This window comes from Typopeltis vanoorti, chromosome 14 (assembly GCF_054136105.1).
Source record: "Typopeltis vanoorti isolate ZY-2024b chromosome 14, IOZ_Tvanoo_1.0, whole genome shotgun sequence".
Taxonomy (NCBI): domain Eukaryota; kingdom Metazoa; phylum Arthropoda; class Arachnida; order Uropygi; family Thelyphonidae; genus Typopeltis; species Typopeltis vanoorti.
Genome location: NC_143562.1, coordinates 70,217,943 through 70,236,856, shown reverse-complemented (window position 1 = coordinate 70,236,856; position 18,914 = coordinate 70,217,943). Strand labels below are relative to the sequence as shown.

Sequence of the window (18,914 nt, the reverse complement as noted above, 5' to 3'; positions counted from 1 at the left end):
TCTGTGACATGATACATTCCTCTATCTGTAAAACAGAAACAATTAGTTTTTCAAATATTTTAAGTTGAATCATCTACCTGGAACAGTTCACTATAGACAAAGTCTGGGATTAATTTATAAATCTATAAACGTATGAAAAGAAGCACTAGCAGTTTCTGTTTGAAACCTTCTTCTCTAAATATATTTTTATGTTTAAATTTATATAAGACAGGAACGGGGAAAAAATCGTACTCTTTTTAAAAAAGCTTTTTTTATTGCTGTTTCCTTCTATCCTAGATGGTACCTTTATTTGAAACAAGTTAACCAAGATTATTTGAATGAAACTAACCAGAAATCGTAGCAGTAAATTTAGTGTATTTATTCTTATCTAATTCACATTTTCTTTAAAAATTTATCGCAACTTAATTTTTTCTTTGTTTTTTAGTGTTTGTTACGACACGTGATTTAGAGATAAAATTAAAACATACGCCTTCTATCCGCTAACTTTACAGTGCGAGTTGAATAAGTTTAGTCTGTCATTTTTACAGTATATGTGAAATATTCAAGAAGCAATTCTCTTTTGTGTTTAGTAAACTGATAAATTTTACTGTGCGATTTTGTGACTGTACAAGTTCAAATTCATCCGGAGTTTAATTATTGTACGGGGAAACGTGCATATGTTCATATACATTTATCACGTCTGAAATCAGAAAAAAATTTAAACAAAAATTGCTTCTTCCTGAAAGACATTGGAAGAAGAGCACCAGGAAAAAAATTGGATTCAGGATACCACTATATACCAAGGATCAGATTACGAGTGCATTTTGAGATATTGAGATCCCCTGCATTATATTTCTTTGCATGCAATGAACAACCAGCAAACTAAATTGACCGATGAACGCTAATTCTTAAAAGCTAAGAAAAGATGCCAATTAAGTGCGAACAGGGCCAGAAGAACAACAAAGGCATGATTATTGGCGTTTCAGTTGCCAATAATCATTGGCCACTGAATTGTCAATGATTATATCTTTTCTACAGACATTTCCAGTCTGTAGAAAGATATAATTCTGAAACAGGCCGTTTGTATGATAGCAGATTAAGTGAATTATTGAGGGAAGGATTAACTTTGAGTAGTATTGTAATGATGACCAGAGAAGAGATTATCAAGAATTTCCACGATGGTTTGTGGCATAGGCTGCTCAAAATATGCGATCAGAATCCTAAAATTGTCACATTTAAAGGTTTTTGCAGAGTTAAGTGCTAAATGACCAAAACAAGCCTTAAAGTACAAGCCATTAGGAAAAAGAAAACCAGGACGTCCTCTTAAACGACTCAACGATGACTTGTAAGGCCGGAACAGGCCATACTAGGCGTAAATCCTTGATACGTATGATGATGATGAAGTGCTAAATGACATAAAACTAGCGTAGAGCAGAAAAGAAGGTCGAGTTATGATACTTTTAGTACGCTACTGATAGGTTGCATTTATTTATTCTAGGAAATGTTACGTCTAAATGCCAGACTAAAGAAGAGAGACAGAAAGAGAGAGAGAGAGAGAGAGATCTGATGATCTGATCCAGTCTGGCGATTTCTGTATTACTGAAGGTACTTTACTTAATCATTCCTCTTTCACCGTTTTACGGTGTCGTGGTTATTCTTAGTTTGCGACCGCAGCCGTATCGAGGATGAGTGGGTGACTCTATGTATCCCTGTGTGTCCTTGGTTTGTAGATGAGTGTCTTGATGGGGCTGGTTTTCCTGATTTCTGGAACCGGGTTTCCGGGTGAAAAATCCCCCTACCTCAGTAATAGACGACTCACTCACCTTTCGTCGAAAGAGACCAGATAAATGTTCCTCACATCACCGATGGGTATCAAACCCAGGTTTTTCCGACCAAAGGGTTTCGTCTATAGCAACTGAGCTACCCCAATAGCTCAGTCGGTAGCTCCATTACTGAAGGTAATTGAAGAAAGGTTGAAATTCACTTTTGTGAGAATGAAGGAAGGAATGCTTTAGTATCATTGAAAGTGACTAGGCTAACATCGTCAGATTAAAGAAGAGTACGAATATCATTCTTTAAGTCATTAATTATAGTAAACATTGAAATTTTGAACGGCACATCAATGCCTCGTTTGTTCAATAAATCGAAGGAATGAGGCTTACCATCAACTACCAAGTAACAGGTGAGGATATTTCAGCTAATTTTCATGTTGTTGATTGTAACTATCTAAGACAGGGGAGTTAGGAAACAACAAATAAAAGATGGTTCCACAAGAACCATCTGCTTTACAGGGTAATTGACAGAAAACATATATGCACAGACATGCATATTGTTCAATCAAGCAATTTTTATATTATCATGTTTTATTACAATGACTTATAGAACATTTTATATGTTTAACATAGTCCGGTTAAAATTGCCTACCTTTTCGTTGAATACAGGATCATGGCAAAGCAAATCTGCTTGTCTAGCCATATCTCCAGCAGCATCGGGAAATTCCTCATCCACGCATCCTTGAATAACCTGAATCATCTGAAGCAACATTATAGAATATAGTTATATAAAAGGAAATTATTTATTTTATTTCATTCGGTTGTTTGCCATCATTAGATTATTATTTTTTGGGAATAATATGCTATTTTCAAATTATATCAGTACCGTTATCCATCGTAGTGAAGTCTACTGCTTAAACAAGTTTTACTAATGAGGACGAGAAAAATACGGAGGCAGTGCTGCCTTTACTTTGAAAAAATATCACTGACAACACTCAAACGAATTTGAAAAAATCTATGGTCAAATTTGGTGAATATTTCGCTTAACGCGGAAGTACACATTTGGATCTAGTGGAAGAAGTTGACTCTGCTGATGTTATCATTCATTCCCAATTTACAACGAACCGGGATCTGTTACTATAACAGTAGGAGTATCCATTATCGAACGAAAAGAAAAATGCATCGAAATTGTAGAAATAGTTAATGTAACGACAGAAACACAAAAGCATAACAAATAACCTGAAAGGTAACTTAGTGAAGAATTGAAATATGGACCTTACCTCTTGTTTTTTGCTGCTAGAGGAATATAAAGATTTCATTGAAATTTGTGAAATTTATTACACGCTCTTCTGTGGGAATTAGTTTTATAAATTTTTAAAATAAATTATTTAGTAAAATAATAAAAAAAACGCAGCGAAGAAGAAAAATTGTTCTAAACCTAATGCCAAAAAATGTAAATCTTGTTTTCGTTATTGTTGATTATTTTCTGTATGGAATGTCCTATACAGATGGCAGCATAAGACAGAATGTCTTATAGTGCTGCAATCTAACGATACTGTTCTTAAAGGAAAATATGCAATGATTTAATCAGACTTCATAAAACAATATGATGGTAGAACAGAAAACAAACAAACAAATAAATAAATTACAATAAAACAATGGAATAGTTGTGATGAAATGTAAAATATGTAATAAGTTAAGAAAAAATTTGTACTTACAATTTGTGGATACTTGGAGTAACAACGATACAGTTGATCAAGGAGTTGTGGATCGTCTGTAAAATATAGAATACGGTGAGTTTCCAGAAATATGTTATAAACTAATGATACATAATCCAGGCCATCAGCAAAACCAACAATTACCACACGAGTGACTTTAACCAGAAAAAAAATTCTTGAAACCAGTATGTCAATTGGACACAATCACACTCTAAAATAATCCTGATTACAATTAGTTAGCAGAATATAACCTGCTAACTAAACTTAGTTCAAGAATATATATCTTCAATCCTTACAGAAATCATTTTCAACATAAAACTTATAACTTATATTACTGCATTAAAAAATCCAAGTATATTATCTATAAAATACATTAATAAAAATGTACACATATATATATACAGTATATATATCAGAGACAAACTTAGAAAATTTGTTTAATGTTATTATTCTTCTCCTTAGTATTTTCCTTATCTTGGAGAACTACAATTACTATGTTGGAATATAATGGAAATTAGTAAACAATGTTACAAGTAAAATGTTGCAGGTGGAGAGGAATTAACGTTCAATAATCATCTCATTTGACGAAACATAAACATTTTTGATACTGTTTGGTTTTTTAATTTTATTATTGAATTTCTGCTGTTTCCATTATGTAATAAATACGAAACATCAGAACTTATATTAAAATAACAGTAAATATACCAAAACATGTTCAGATGTCTGCATCATTATTTCTTCAATCTATGAATTTGAAAAACATCAGCAAGATTTTCTTCTCAAAGTATCGAAAAAAATGCATCAATAACTTAAAATAAGTAAAGTAGAGGATGAATAGCCGTCAGACTCTGATGACTAGGAATAATATTAGGTATTTTAGCTTAATATAATTCCGAATTGCCTTTAAGGTCAAGTTGGTACTATCTTCTTCCACAAAGCACAGTGTACGGCCAGTGAGATGATTGAATTTACTCTATTACGTAGTGCACCGAGAGGCAGATTTATATTAAATGATTAGTTTGATTTGTGATAGAAGGAAGTAGTGTTTATCCAAAATATAAGAATTGTGATTCGCTCGATGAAATATCTGCATTAATATGAAATTTTGTCAACTTAAAAAGTCCGAAACAATATTTAAAGAGTAAAATAAAAAAAAAAACGTCACTCCTCTATAAGAACAAAAACCACATGATATATTTCAAACACCAAAAAGGTTTTCCATGGTGCATAAACAGAGCATCCAAAGTTATACAAGAAAGTTATGCAATCCTACGAACGATATAATGCTATATTTAGCTGGACATTTATAAAATAGTATATAGTTCCTTCTTTTTAAATTGCATACTTTCAGTAACTATTTTTAATATGATTTTTTAGCCTGCTTACAATGTGAACTTTTCCAAAAAATAACAATTTATTAAAATATACATATTTACTTACTGCCCGATGGCTTGTGTAGCTCAGTGGAAGTGTAGCTTACATCTTCTTCTTCGCTAGACCGCCCGAAGATAGACTTCAGTTCAAGTCCAGTCGCTGACTGGAGAAACTTTTTCTAAGCCTATCTTCGACCAGTTCCCGAGTTAATCGATCTCTGGAACGGGCAACTGGCCTTTTTTCTCCCAGAAACACAGGTTTTTCATTGCTTAAACTCAAGAAAAAAGACAGTAGGACTCGCATAAATTCAGTCAGTCGCATATCCTGTTAGGGTTAGCTACCAAGAAATGGCAGTACTTGCTTGCCGGTCTCGTCATCGGTGTTGGCTTATAATTAGGGATAATCTCGGGACAGCTATGTCTGATTGGCTACCGGTGGAGGTTGAACTGCCCATTCAGTTTCCAAAAGTTAGATAGGGTCCTTGCCTACTCCCTAAAATGGAATAAAAACGCTTTAGTAAATTTATTGATTTTATTTAACTTACTGCACGCCGTTTCTTTGAGTTTTGTCATCAGCACTTCCTTTCCAACAACACCTCTTGCGAAGTACAACATAACAGTGAACGAGAAAATAACGAATGTAACTGAAGCCATGTTTCTAAATATAACAAAAATCAGCTGTTGCAAACTAGTGGTTATCGGATGATAATCTGTAATACCAAAGTTGCAGTTGGCATTTTATATACGCTTGGAGAAGACAGTGAAATTGTCTGAAATTTGAGAATAATTCATCATGAGGTGTGTTGTAGACTACAGGTGAGCATGAAAATGGCGTCATCCAAATGGCGTCATCCAGTACACTGAAAGATTCAGGTGGCAATTGTTAGAAATATTGTTGACAGAAACACACATGTTATGTCTGTTCATCAGACACAACATGAGTGTCTGATGAACATACATTGCATAATCTGAAGATCTACTCCACTGTATTTTAAATGTATGTATTTTATATGTATTGAGAAATGTATTTGAGAAATGTATTTGTTTTTCAAGTTTACCTTCGAAAACTCATCTGTGCTTTGTTTTATGCGAAAAAAAAAAAGATCTTATTCATCTGCTACGCGCAGACTACATACAAACTGAACGTATAAATCCTTCGTTTCACCAAAAGGAACGAGCTTGCCATTGATGATGTGGCTGTGTTGCCTTACGACTTGGTTTTGGTTTATAGTTTATTTGGCACAAAAACTGCAAACGTCATACTGTGCCATACTAAGGTTACAAATATACATGATCAGTTAAGGAAATTGTAAACAATATGCCTGTACAAAAATTAGGTTCCACAAAGCAGCACCGACATATAAACAGAATTGAAGCAGAGGGCACAGCAACACACAAGGCTAAAGGTTACAGCAATATAGAAATTGTCAACAATACAAGTTAATAAACAAAATGCATGTATAAATCCAAGCCAAGGAAGTATCTACATATAGATAAGATTACAACAAATGCTATTACAGTAATACATAAAGTGTCAAAGAGGAAATATTATACAATATGTATGCATAAAACTTAAGAGCATTACCTATTTGATTAAGCAAGCTAATTATGTGAGAGACACTTCAAGAATATGTGTATTAGTATTATTTATTTAGTGTTATTTATTGTACTGCATAATGTATTATTCTTGTATATTACAAACTGGAAGTAATCAAATGATTTGCAATAGAGATAATTACAATAGAGAGAGAGAGAGAGAGAGAGAGAAAGAGAGAGAGAGAGAGAGAGAGAGAATAATGATTATTATTAATTTTATTTTTGCTAAAAGTGAATGTTTTTGAAATGAAAAGGAAAGTAATATATTCTCTTAATAATCTAGTTCATTGTGAGTTTTCTCTCGTGCGATGTGCTTCTCCTATCTCTAGTTGAAATGTTGTTCTATATAGATGAACTTGATAATTAAATCAAGCATGAACCTCATCTGCAAGTGTCACACGACCCCACTCCTTTCCATTATTCTGTGGGTTCTTTGCCTTTATGAGTCTTATATATCTTAATTTGACTTCACTGTTTAGGTATATTAGCCAAATTTTCCTTTTCAATGTAATCAAGATATCGCTAATGGAGATATCTTTCATCTTCTCAAAGGCCATACTACTTATATATATCCTTTTTGTATACTGAAAGGGAAAAGCATTATTATGATTTTTTCATAAAAATAAAAAAAATATTATGTAACTACTTAGGAAATAAATTAAATGCAAGAATATGGAAGAAATTAAATCAAATTAAATACGAAAAAATGTGTAAGGAATTTTATAAAAGATTCAGCATTTTTTCCCGTTTCACTTATGATCAATCGTTTAACACAAAACAGAAAAAGAGTAAAATTCTCCATCTACAAAGAAGAAAAGAGATGGAATTTTTCTATATTAATTCATGGCTAATTTCCAAATTTCGATTTCAATACTAATGCCCCTTTATAGTCAAGCAGTCATGGAAAATTTGTCGTTTATGATGACACAATTATTCTTAATCAATGGAATATTCGATTATTCACAATATTTATTAATGCTAATACAATCTTTTGTCTAATGCTGATGATTTTGTTTTCTAATTTTGTATTTGAAACTAAAATCTTTCAGCGTATGATTGGACAACTGCTACTCAGTCCTCAATATCCTAAGATTACTTTCTGCAATCTTAAATAACCTCTCCTTTAAAAAAATGATAATAATATGTTATATAACATCGTTATCTTTGATAATAGTCATGAAAAAATGCAACTAATTCTCTAGTGCATTCAAAATACACAACACTAATTTTAACATATTTTTAAAACTTTTTCCGTTCTAATTTCTGTAACAAAGCGCACTGAGCCCTGAGATATTCAATACAGCCAGTTTTATCTTTTGTAGCTATTCCTCTATATTAATATTGAATTCAAGGTATATATTTCATGTAAACATTTTATTGAAGAACTGCTATTAATTTTACTATTAGCGAATGTATGGTCGCACAACTCTTAATTATCGATTAGACTGTTGGCAGAATGATTTTTGATTCATTTTTTGATCATTCAAAGTCACTGAGTTATTACTTGAAATCTTCGAGAATATTAAAAAGTCAGAAATTATTGTCCGTTGCCAATATGGTTGAATAAAAGATATTTATTAATAATTGATTCTGTTAATCTCAAATATACTAGTAATCTATCCAAAGCTTCAGATTAAATGAATGTGGATATACGTGATTTTGTATACAAGAATATACTATGTGTCATCAGATTTGGCACAGTGTGGTTATCGCTTCTCAGCCTCTTCACTAAGATCAAAGTATACTATCTGTTCTTATCAGCTTAATATCTGATACGGATTCCATCGGGGCTCAATACTGTGCATAGTATTCAGACCGTGTGCAAATTAGCAACTCTCATCCGTTCATCCAAGGACAGCATACCTCGTTTATCAGATCCAGGATTCTAAGAAGTACCCTGCTCGTGTGATCAAGCTTGCTACGGTCAAACAGGAAGAACTGTGGACATTCGCATCAGTGAACATAAAAGACACATCTGGCATTATCTCTATGGCAAGTCGGGCCTAGCATACCCTTGCTCAGAGGATCAACTGGAAGAAAACAAAAGTACTGCACAGATGCTTTTATAAGTCAGAGAGATTGTTCTTAGAGGTTTCTGTTGCTTCTAGTATTGTAAATCCGAATCTCAACAAATATGGCTATATAAATTTGTCCAAGATTTGGGAGACAGTTATCTTAAGACATAACTAGTATCGGCTCTCTCTCTCTGTGTTTCTTTAGAACTGTAGTCTTCGTGTTGTTGCTACAATTTTGTTAAACTAGTCCCTTTATTACACCATGTTGTTGTAGTCTCGCTTACTGTGACAAATTGGGTTTTTGTGCTCTGAAGATGCTGGTTATAACACCAGCGAAATATCAACAATAAGTCAATAAATAATTATTTACTTATAATTATTTTTTTCATATATACCGTCAAAATTAAACAACATATGCGATACTAGTAGAGTGTTGCCACATGCTAAAATGTTTTTCTAATAAGCGTAGTACAGCTCCTCGAACTATGTTCTGTTTCATCCGGGTAAGCTGCAAATAATTGATTTTCAAACTTGTTCATATGAAAATAACAAGATATCCGAAATAGTAAGCTATTTGGAATTGCTAGATCTTCAAAAACTTCAAACAGACTGATGTTTCAGAGAATCCGTGACGGCGCCATTACTGCATGTAAAGGAATCTAACATAGTTTATTTATTTATTTATTTTTGATAAGATAAACATATGCAGCTAATTGTAACTATCAGGTTGCTAAAAATTTAACTGAATTTTCATTTTAAATTTACTTGAAATTCGGAAGATTATTATGATTATTTTACTTTATTCATATAATTGATACACAGTCGAAACAAGGTATCTTTTAAACGACAATTTGACTGGAGATGCAAAACAATTCAGATTCTACCAAGAATCTAAGAATAGTCTATCAGGTAGCGTTGTAAAATATGGACTTTTCCAAGTAATGCTTTTTTTTGTATATGATATGGGGGTCACTTCTTTGATGTTTAATTGCTGTAAATAGTTGGATGGCTTCTTTGAAATTGCACCAAGTGTACTGATCACTATTGGTATGATATTAAGCCACGGCCAGCCGACTTTATTTGCTAGATCTCGATATTTAGTAATTTTTTCCAGTTCTTTGTTATTATTGTTGGTATCATGGGTACTGCGATGGCAATAATCCAAACCAGTCGATGTTCGATAATTGTGATGTCAGGTCTATTGTGTTCCAAATGCCGATCAGTTTGTATTCGAATGTCCCAGAGAATATTTGCCGTTTCGCTTTCCAGTACAGTCTCTATTTTATGCTGCCACCAGTTATCAGAAGCAGGAAAGCCATATTTTTTGCAAACATGCCAATGAATTATTTTGGCCACTTGAAATAGTCGGAATTGCATATTTTGCACATGTTGGTTCATTCTTGCTTCATATCTTTTAATTTTCTGTACAGCCGCTATAATTCTTTCTTTTAGCTCTTCCTAACTTTAGCAATTGTTTTGTTGGCACAAATTATGTTTTAATCAGTTTGTTTTTGAATGTTATTATTTTCCAGCCGATCAGCAACTTATTTTTCAGCAGTTTGTTGACTTTTCATTCCAACCGGATTTTCCACGGTGCAGAATGTTTCATTCTCGGCTTTTGCTCTTTCGGTTTGCAACCAAGCTTCACAGAAATGATATAGGCTGTGCTGTATAGGAACCGATTTGTTTCCGTTATAGTTTATAGTGTTCGTTTTGACGGTTATAATCATAGTATTTGTGTCTGAGAGGGACTGGTTTAGCTTAGATGTATGCAAAGCTTTTAATGATGGTAGTCTTATTCGGTCATTTATGGAGTTTATATGTTCCGATATCCCTGAATTCATTTTGTACTGCACTTCTGTCAAAACATTCTGAGGTATGTCGTCAACTTGATGCTACTGAGTTGAATTCCAAAGTTTGATTTAGCTACCTCGAGTTGATCTGCTGTTACTGAAGTTGTTGCATTATTACATAACTCTTGCAGCTCAAGTTCAGTAAATATTTTGTTACAGAAAATGAAATTATTTTGGTCCATAAGTCTTTGTTCTGTTATTGCAATTTCCGGGAATTTTTGTTTCCAAACTAAATGCATACACTTTCTAAAACTCGTTTTTCTGGCTCTGATCTGTAAAAACATTTCATAACTTCTCTATTTTCTTCTGTAGTCCATTTATTATTATTATTATTATTATTATTATTATTATTATTATTATTATTATTATTATTATTATTATTATTATTATATTGATTTTATTTATATTTAATAATAATAATAATAATATTTTTTCAATTAAATTTTATTATTTATATACATAATACAATTCATGAACACTTGCGCATACATAATATTTTTTAAATAACAATAACAAGGTATTTTCAACAGCTATGTGTTCGATAAATTATTATTTTATTATTTGTGCCAATATCCAGAAGTTCTTTTTTTTTCCTTAATACCTAGAAGCTTTTTTTAAGTGCCATTATTTTATAGTAACTAGAAATGCTTTTTGATTTTTTTTAAAAATCTTACAAGTAACTTATCTTGTTAGGATGATGTTAACGAACTGAAAGTGTTTTCTGCGAAGAAAAAAAAAACATTTCTCTTACTATAAATTGCACCAAGATAAACTTAAGATTTTTTAAGAGTTTCTTGATATTATTCTTTCCGTTTGTTTAAAAGACGGAAAACAGAATTGTCTGCTTTTTCCCATAAAAGCGATACAAGACCTATTCTAAATGTTAGAAACGAAAATGTAGCGAAAAATAGCATCATTAATAAATAATAAAAAAAGCCATACCTGTATCGGATATAAAATTCATGATTTTTTTCTTCAAGCACTGATAACGACAAATATATATGTAATTAATGTGTTTGCTTCAATGCTGCTAATTAATTATATGTGGTAAAATTATCCTTAGAATTAAACAATAGCTTATGTAACGACCGATCCTGAATTTCGCACGTCACTAATATGTACATTCCATCATACAATGCATCAACACTGACATTCATTAGTGAGATATTTGCCTGACTGTTGAGCAGGTACAAAATTTCTCAAGCACTGTGTGTGCGCTTGTGTGTCTTTTAAAGGGATGTCATTGATTACAATATTGCTCTTCTAGAGAAGTAGAAAAACTGTAAATTAAATTCCCTACTATTGAATTTAAACGTACACAAAGAACAGCGATATTTTGATACTTTCTGCATTGATAACCGGATTAGTAAAACAGAAATAATTTCATTTATTCACAGTGCAGACAAATGCATTTATTACTTCTGTAAAATATACAGATCACTTAAACTAATACACATGGAACATATTTTCAACACAATTTCCAACATATTCATTGTGGCTTCAGAAAATGGCCTTTTTCCGTAAGTGTATTGAACTTTTTAACCTTTCTTGGCAGCGTTGTTCAGGTTAGTAAGACAACGCTAAAAATATAAAACCAAATGATTAACATTGAGGAATAAAATATAAAAGTAAGTGGTCTGGCATTACTAAAAAAATAAATTGTAAGTAAATATAAACAAGGCAACACATGTCGTTTGTAAAACTCCAATGTTAATGGCAAGATAATTTGAAAAGGTGAATAAGACGTTAGCATTTTACTTCATCTGTATCTGAAAACAATCACCACATGGCACCATGTAAGCACGAAACGATTGCTCCGTCAGTTGCAATATGGAAGGGTTCTCGAAAGGGTTATAGGAAAATACACTGTAAATATTATGAGTGTTTACTTGAACAAAATTGTTTTGCCAGTTACTGTAGTACAATTAATGTAATAGGATTTTTGATTTTGGCGTTGAAATAATTTAATTATTTAAAATTATTACTTACCATCGCTTCAAAAAATTTTCCGCTATCTGGCAGAGAAAGCGATTTCTATAATGAAAGAAAGAAAGGAAAACAAATATTTATTTATTTATTTACATGTATAGGAACTGAATTAATATTTCATCTTGTTACCTTGAATTAGAATCGTAAAATACTTAAAATTCTCGAGCATTATTGAGGAGGAAATAAAATCGCTGGAACTGTTATAGAAATCTTAACAATCACTTAAGACTTGGGTAACTAGCTTTTTGACAAGCACGATGCTAATGAATATTCTTTTAAGTAATTTAAATCTCAGAAGATATTACTTCCTATTGTTTTTGATTATTCGAATGAGAGATTTATTTATAAATTGGTAAAGCTTACAGATAACTTGATTTCGATCTTCCACATGCCTATACATAGCCAACACATAGTAAACAATGCTCGATTTTGTGTGGATATCGTGTGTTTATTCTAGTTGTGATAGAAACATTTATCGCGAAGTTACTTTCTTAAAAAACTGCTTTAAACAAAAGCACGAAATGGCTGAAACTGTTGACTTGACAGTTTTGAATGAAAGTCTAGGAAATGTCTGTATAACCCGTACTTTATATGTGTTAATTGAGTCGTATTCTTATCTCTGTTTTATCTGTTGTTTTTAGGATAAAAAGCATTAGTTTCTATGAAGTAAATATCCCTCGCACCAGGGGAAGCTCGTGAATAGGCACTGCGGAACTGCAGCACCCCCAATTTTTCTCGATATATAAATATATTTATTTATATTTGCTTGTAATATTTAATTTTATCATCAACAGTCCTATACAATTCTCTTATTTTGTAGAAAAAATAATAAAAATCCATCTTGTAGCACTTGGGAGGGCGAGGACGCTAGCAGCACTGTGTTTACCACAATGGCATATTGCTGCGCGAGCAAGCATATGCACATTATAGTGAGATACGAGCTATTAGCGTAATATGGCACTGTCCGTCGCGCAGTTCCACTCTTGTTTATATGCAGTTTGCGCCAGTAGTAGAGAGGTTGTAGCTGCTAAATTATTTAACAAGGATAAATTAGTTAATTTTAAGAATAAATTGCCTACAGAAGAAATAACATTGACCACTGAAGCATGTCTCATGATCAACAAAGAAAAACTTGAAACTGAACTTCGAGTATTCTACAGTAGACTCGACATGCATAATTATTGTAAATTAATTGACTTGTTAAAATTTATAACAGAAAATAATTTATATTGTGTTCTTATTGAAATTACTATATTGATTAAAATTCTCTTGACAATTCCTATGAGTACATCAGAGCCTAAACGCTGTTTTTCAACATTAAAGAGAATAAAAACATTTCTGAGGAACACTCTGAATCAGGATAGGTTAAAAGGTCGATAATTTTTTCTTCGTTGAAATCATCGCAAGTACATTGCGATGATTTCAACGAAGAAAAAATTATCGACCTTTTCGTTCGAAACAAAACAAGAAGAATGTATTTTATTTTTAAGTAATATTGAATTATACCAAACTATATTATCGATAATATTATTATTATCGATAATTTTATCGATAATAAACAATATTTTTTCATGTTTAAATTTTTTTTAAATTTTTACCATAATTTTGATATTTTATCCAAACACGTATACACTGCACTTACAGTGTGTTTGTATATTTCGAAGTTGCAGCACCCAAACGATTTCATGGTAGATGAATTTTAGGGGATATTGATCCCAATGAAGTCGATTAGTATGTCTTGAAGTAATTATTCAAATAAAGCAATAAGTAAGTATAGTTTACTTAACATACCATTGCGTACAACTCGCTAAATTTACCATAGTTGTATTAATTTAAAAAACACGAAATACCGCTAGCATATAGTTCGACATCAGTTGGATACAACAGAAACTTATGGTTCGCAGTGCATATGCATTGTTAGTTAATTTGATTAACTTTATAAAAATTCAATTATTATACGAAACAATATAGGAAGTTATGGAAAAAAAATTAATAAATTGTTTATACGAATATGTCTTGTTTTTTTCCCTATAATATAAAATCGCAAATGTGTATCTAAGTGAGTGTCTTATTATCTTCGTCTCTATCTTTCTCCAAGAATAATCGCCATACTCTACATTTTTTTTTCAGTATAAATTAACGCACTTACTATCATCTGGGCTTTCTCCTTCTCCAAGCATTCGGCTAGCTGAAAAGAAAAAAAAAAGAGACTTTAATTATAAACTGTATATATTTATGTATTATACATTAAGAATATGGAAAGCAAGAATATTATCACAACTTGAAAAATAAGAGTAAATTAATAAGCAGGAAATTGATAGTGTTTTTCTTCGTATTGTCTATCTATATATACTAGATATATTAGATATCTAGTATTTTATGTTACATTTGAGAATTATATATTCATTTCTTTAACAAAATATGAGTACATGCATTCAGTGACAAACAAAAAGAGCACTTTAATTAAATTACTTTAAAAAAAAACAAATATACTTACCTTCTGTTGCTTGTCTTTATCGTTGCATCCAATTTCGATAGCTGCATTTCTGTCTGCTGCTTCTGGCATAATATTTTGCACACAGCCATTCATTTTAGCAGTAATCTACAAAACGTAACAAGTCGAGTTAAGATTAGGATCTATATATTTGAATGCTTGTATAGTTAGCTGATGTGTAATTGTACAGTTACCTGATAAGATATTTGTTTGATTAGCTGTGTTTCTTTACACATCTGACACCTTAATTCGCTGTAATTTCAATAGCAGTTAACCTCGCTTAGTGTAGTTTTGACCATTGCTTTACTAAGCCGTAACTGTAGCCATACCGCTTAGTCAGGCATTAGTCAATATCCTTATAGAGTAATGCCAGTTTGAGTCAATTTGAAGGACATTTCCCGTTAATAAGGACTGTCTTGCAGATATCTTTTTAGATATCTATAAAGTTTATCACAAATAAGTGATATTAGACACTTCAGTGTAATGTATTTTAATAATCTGACACTGAAGTATTTAAAATCAGTTATTATGTACATCCGAAATTTCTATGAAACGTGAATATTTCGAAAGTTTTTAAGTACAAATGGTCTATGATATCTATTTGTTTCTCGTAGAAACATTTTTTTTTCCTACAGCACGTAAGTTAAAAGTATACCGGTTTTCCTGATCGTATAGTTACATTAATGATCGCTCCATAATTGTGTAAATGACATTTATTATTTTGAATTTATGTTTTTTTTATATATATAAATACTTCCATGTAGTATATACATATATTAAAAACAGCTTATTTTAACGTTTCTATGCATTAAATAAACAACGAATTATTAGTATAGACTTATTTACAGGATTCAAAATATAAACTTATTATGAAAACTATTCATTCAGGTTGACGAAGTTGAATTCTGAAAAAAACGCACAATAACAACAACAGTGTGCAGAATTTCGTCAGCCATTCTTCATTTATAACGCAACCATCCTCCTGAAATAAATGGAAAATATTTTTCCCTTCTATATTGAAGAATATTTTATTACTAAGCTTAATACAATCCTAATTTCTAACTATCCATTCACGTTAGAGGAAGTTGAGCTCTGAAAAACAAAGCATTTCAACAACCAAGTACAGTATTTGATCAGCCATTCTTCGTTCAAAACACCGCTGTCCTCCTGAAAAAAAAATTAAACTATTTTTCCCTTCTATACTGAAGAATATTTCATTACTCATTTTAATACATATTTCTCACGGAAGACTCATTACTACCTTTAAACCAGAACCAGAGAGAAAAAATATAGACAAATAAAACTGGGAAAATAATGTCATCTCATCAAACTATGTACTCAGACGATACAGTTTCGTCATACGAATACAACCTTGTTTTTAAGCAAACACATGCATTCATATTATGCTTTTATTACTTCATCATTCTCGTTCATGAAAAGCCTGTTCAGAAATTGAAATGTGCAGACACCTCTTACTTTCAATAGCACATAATATGTGTTTTCGTTTTACGACTTGTCCGTCGTATAGTCGTAGTTATGTACAGTCATTTCCCGGAATGTAAACATCAGGTGTAATGAAAGCCATCTGTATGTCTCCATTAATCTTATTTTGACATAGGAGCGGAAAATAATAGTTTGGAATTTTAAAGAAGATTGCAGTTGATAAATAACTAATAGATGGTGTTTTGGAAACGTGAAAAAGAATGCTCAAAATTACAAATTATTAATTCATATTTAGTACATAACAATGGTTTAAAACAATCTGAACACATGTAAAATATGTTAACATATTTAAAATATATTAAAATTATGCCATATAAAATACATGACGTAAGAAGTGGGAAGTAATCGAATAAATAGGCACTCGAAACAACAGGAAACTAAAAGTAGCGTATTCGAATGCATAATGAATTACTCCTGGCAGATGCAGTTCAGGTACAGAACTTTACTGAGTCTTTTTTTCCATCCGACGTGATTAATGGAAACTCTGTCATGGATGTTTTCTTTACCTCTTGTGGTCAATGACTTAAAGAGTTATCATTATTCTCAGATAAAAAGAAAGTTACAGTTTCCGCTTATTCACTTATCCATTCGTTTATTCGATACTCGGTTATTCACTTGTGTATGTCATCCTTCTAAATACTTTAATTATTCAAAGTACGTCTTCGATTTTTTTTGTTTTGTTTTTTTACATTTATTGTCTACATTGCGTTCTGTTTACGTTTTTGTATTAAAAATGTATTCAATTGTATGTATCATTTTTTATATTAAAATGATTTGTTAAAGATTTTTTAACAAATTTATTTACTTACCGGAGCTGGAAATTTATCGTAACATGCAACCACTTTGGATCTTAGATCTTCATTTTCTGAAATTGAGAGAGAGAAAAAAAAAACATTTTTTTGTACCACTAAATCGCGTACACGAAGTATTAAATTTCTTTTCACTTTTACAATGATTCTGAGCTCGAAATTTAAAGCAAGACAAAATAGTAATCATAATTGGAGCAGATAGGAAATATTTTAGGTACACGACATACACTTTGTTTAACATTAAACGATATTTCGACTCAGTAAAACGATATTTTACTGAGTCGGTTAAACTTAATGACTTCAGTACAAATAATGTCGGAGTAATTGTTTCGATAATCCGAAAATGTAGAGGTATTGTAAGCAGCTATGCTTTATTACTCTAAATTGAAATGGGAAGCTTTGTTGTGTGGGAGGAATAGGATGGGTGTTTATAAATTCTGAAATCAAAATCAAAGCTATGTTTTTTTTTAACAGAAAAATTTTAGCGCATATTTTAATTTATAAATTGATTTACAAATTCTATAGCTATTATTATTATTCGTGACACCTCCAAGGAGTCCGAACAATCATCGCGGGAGTACACCTACTGTACAACTCCCCGTCTCCACGACTACACCGGACCACTACTACCAATCATCTACATCAACGCTGTCGACTGTCCACCACAACTATAGTTGTGGTGGACGGTCGATGGCATAGTATTTTTTGTCTGTAAACTGTGTGGGTTCTGAAGGGCCGATTTTTCTGCATACGGGATGAAAAACCCGAGTTTCCGGGAGAAAAAAACTGCTATCTCCGTATGAGATCGGCTAACTCACCTGACTCTAGTAAAAGTCCATATAATGATTCCTCCCGTCACGACGAGAAACGAACTTAGGCCTTTTCTAATCGAAGAACGTATTACTGGAAAAACGTTTCGTCGTACTTCCAATTGCGCTACGGAGACGCAATAACTCGCTACTTTGCAAGTAAGATCCAACACACTTGGTAAAATTTATATCTCTTTTCCTACTGATTTAGTCAGTTACTCGTTTAGGGAATAATAATAAGTTGCAGTTCACCCAAATGCTATTATCTATGCCCACCTATAGTGTATTAGTGCGAATTACTTTGATCAGCTATACAAAGAAATCAAATTTCATGGCTACGTTAGTGAAAAATAAAACAGGAAAATTTTTCTTGACTTTTTTCCTTTACAGTGTTCATGAAAATCGCTTGGGAAGAAAACTTTGCTTGCAAAGAAAAAAGACAACAACTGGAAATAATCCGTGTTTACGGATTATTTCCAGTGTTCGTTAGTCATTGAATACAGGAAATTATCTGTTACCTTAATTCATACAGAAATGAAATACTAAAATGCTTTCAAAAATATCGTTAGATAATTGCTCATTTAAAAGCTCAGCTATAGTACGAAAACGAGATGAAGATATAAATGTCTTCGAACATGATTAAATATTTTTCAAAGGGATAAAAACCTTCTGACCTTATGAGGTCGTCTGGGGAGGGAAAAGAGAAAGTTGTACAACAAGGTTGCATATCTAATTATAACAATAGGAAAGGTAGCAATTTATTATTTGTATACACAAATGCAAGGAGCATCCGTAACAAAGAGATTGAGTTCGTTGCTTTATTAAATATGATCTGACCTTAGATTTTTGGCATTACGAAGCCTGGCTAACAGAATAAGATATGTTAAGTGGAATAGAGTGTAATGGGAATAATATTTTTTGGAATGACAGAAGAGATAGGAGAGGAGGAGGAGGAGTGCTACTAATGATAGATGACTTAAGTCCAGTTAGCGTAGAAACGCAAG

General features: G+C 31.9%; 1 long non-coding RNA gene and 1 pseudogene across 1 annotated transcript in view; both read left to right on the top strand.

The window, feature by feature from the left end:
- The window catches only part of LOC150099584 (uncharacterized), a 32,433-nt gene extending 17,824 nt beyond the window's left edge, over positions 1-14,609 (top strand). Inside the window, exons 2-3 of the long non-coding RNA XR_016549398.1 lie at positions 13,966-14,062; positions 14,426-14,609. This is a non-coding gene — a long non-coding RNA (uncharacterized LOC150099584). The remainder of the gene's footprint in view (positions 1-13,965; positions 14,063-14,425) is intronic.
- LOC150099585 (U2 spliceosomal RNA) lies at positions 8,147-8,276 on the top strand (annotated as a pseudogene).
- Positions 14,610-18,914: the final 4,305 nt, after the last annotated feature.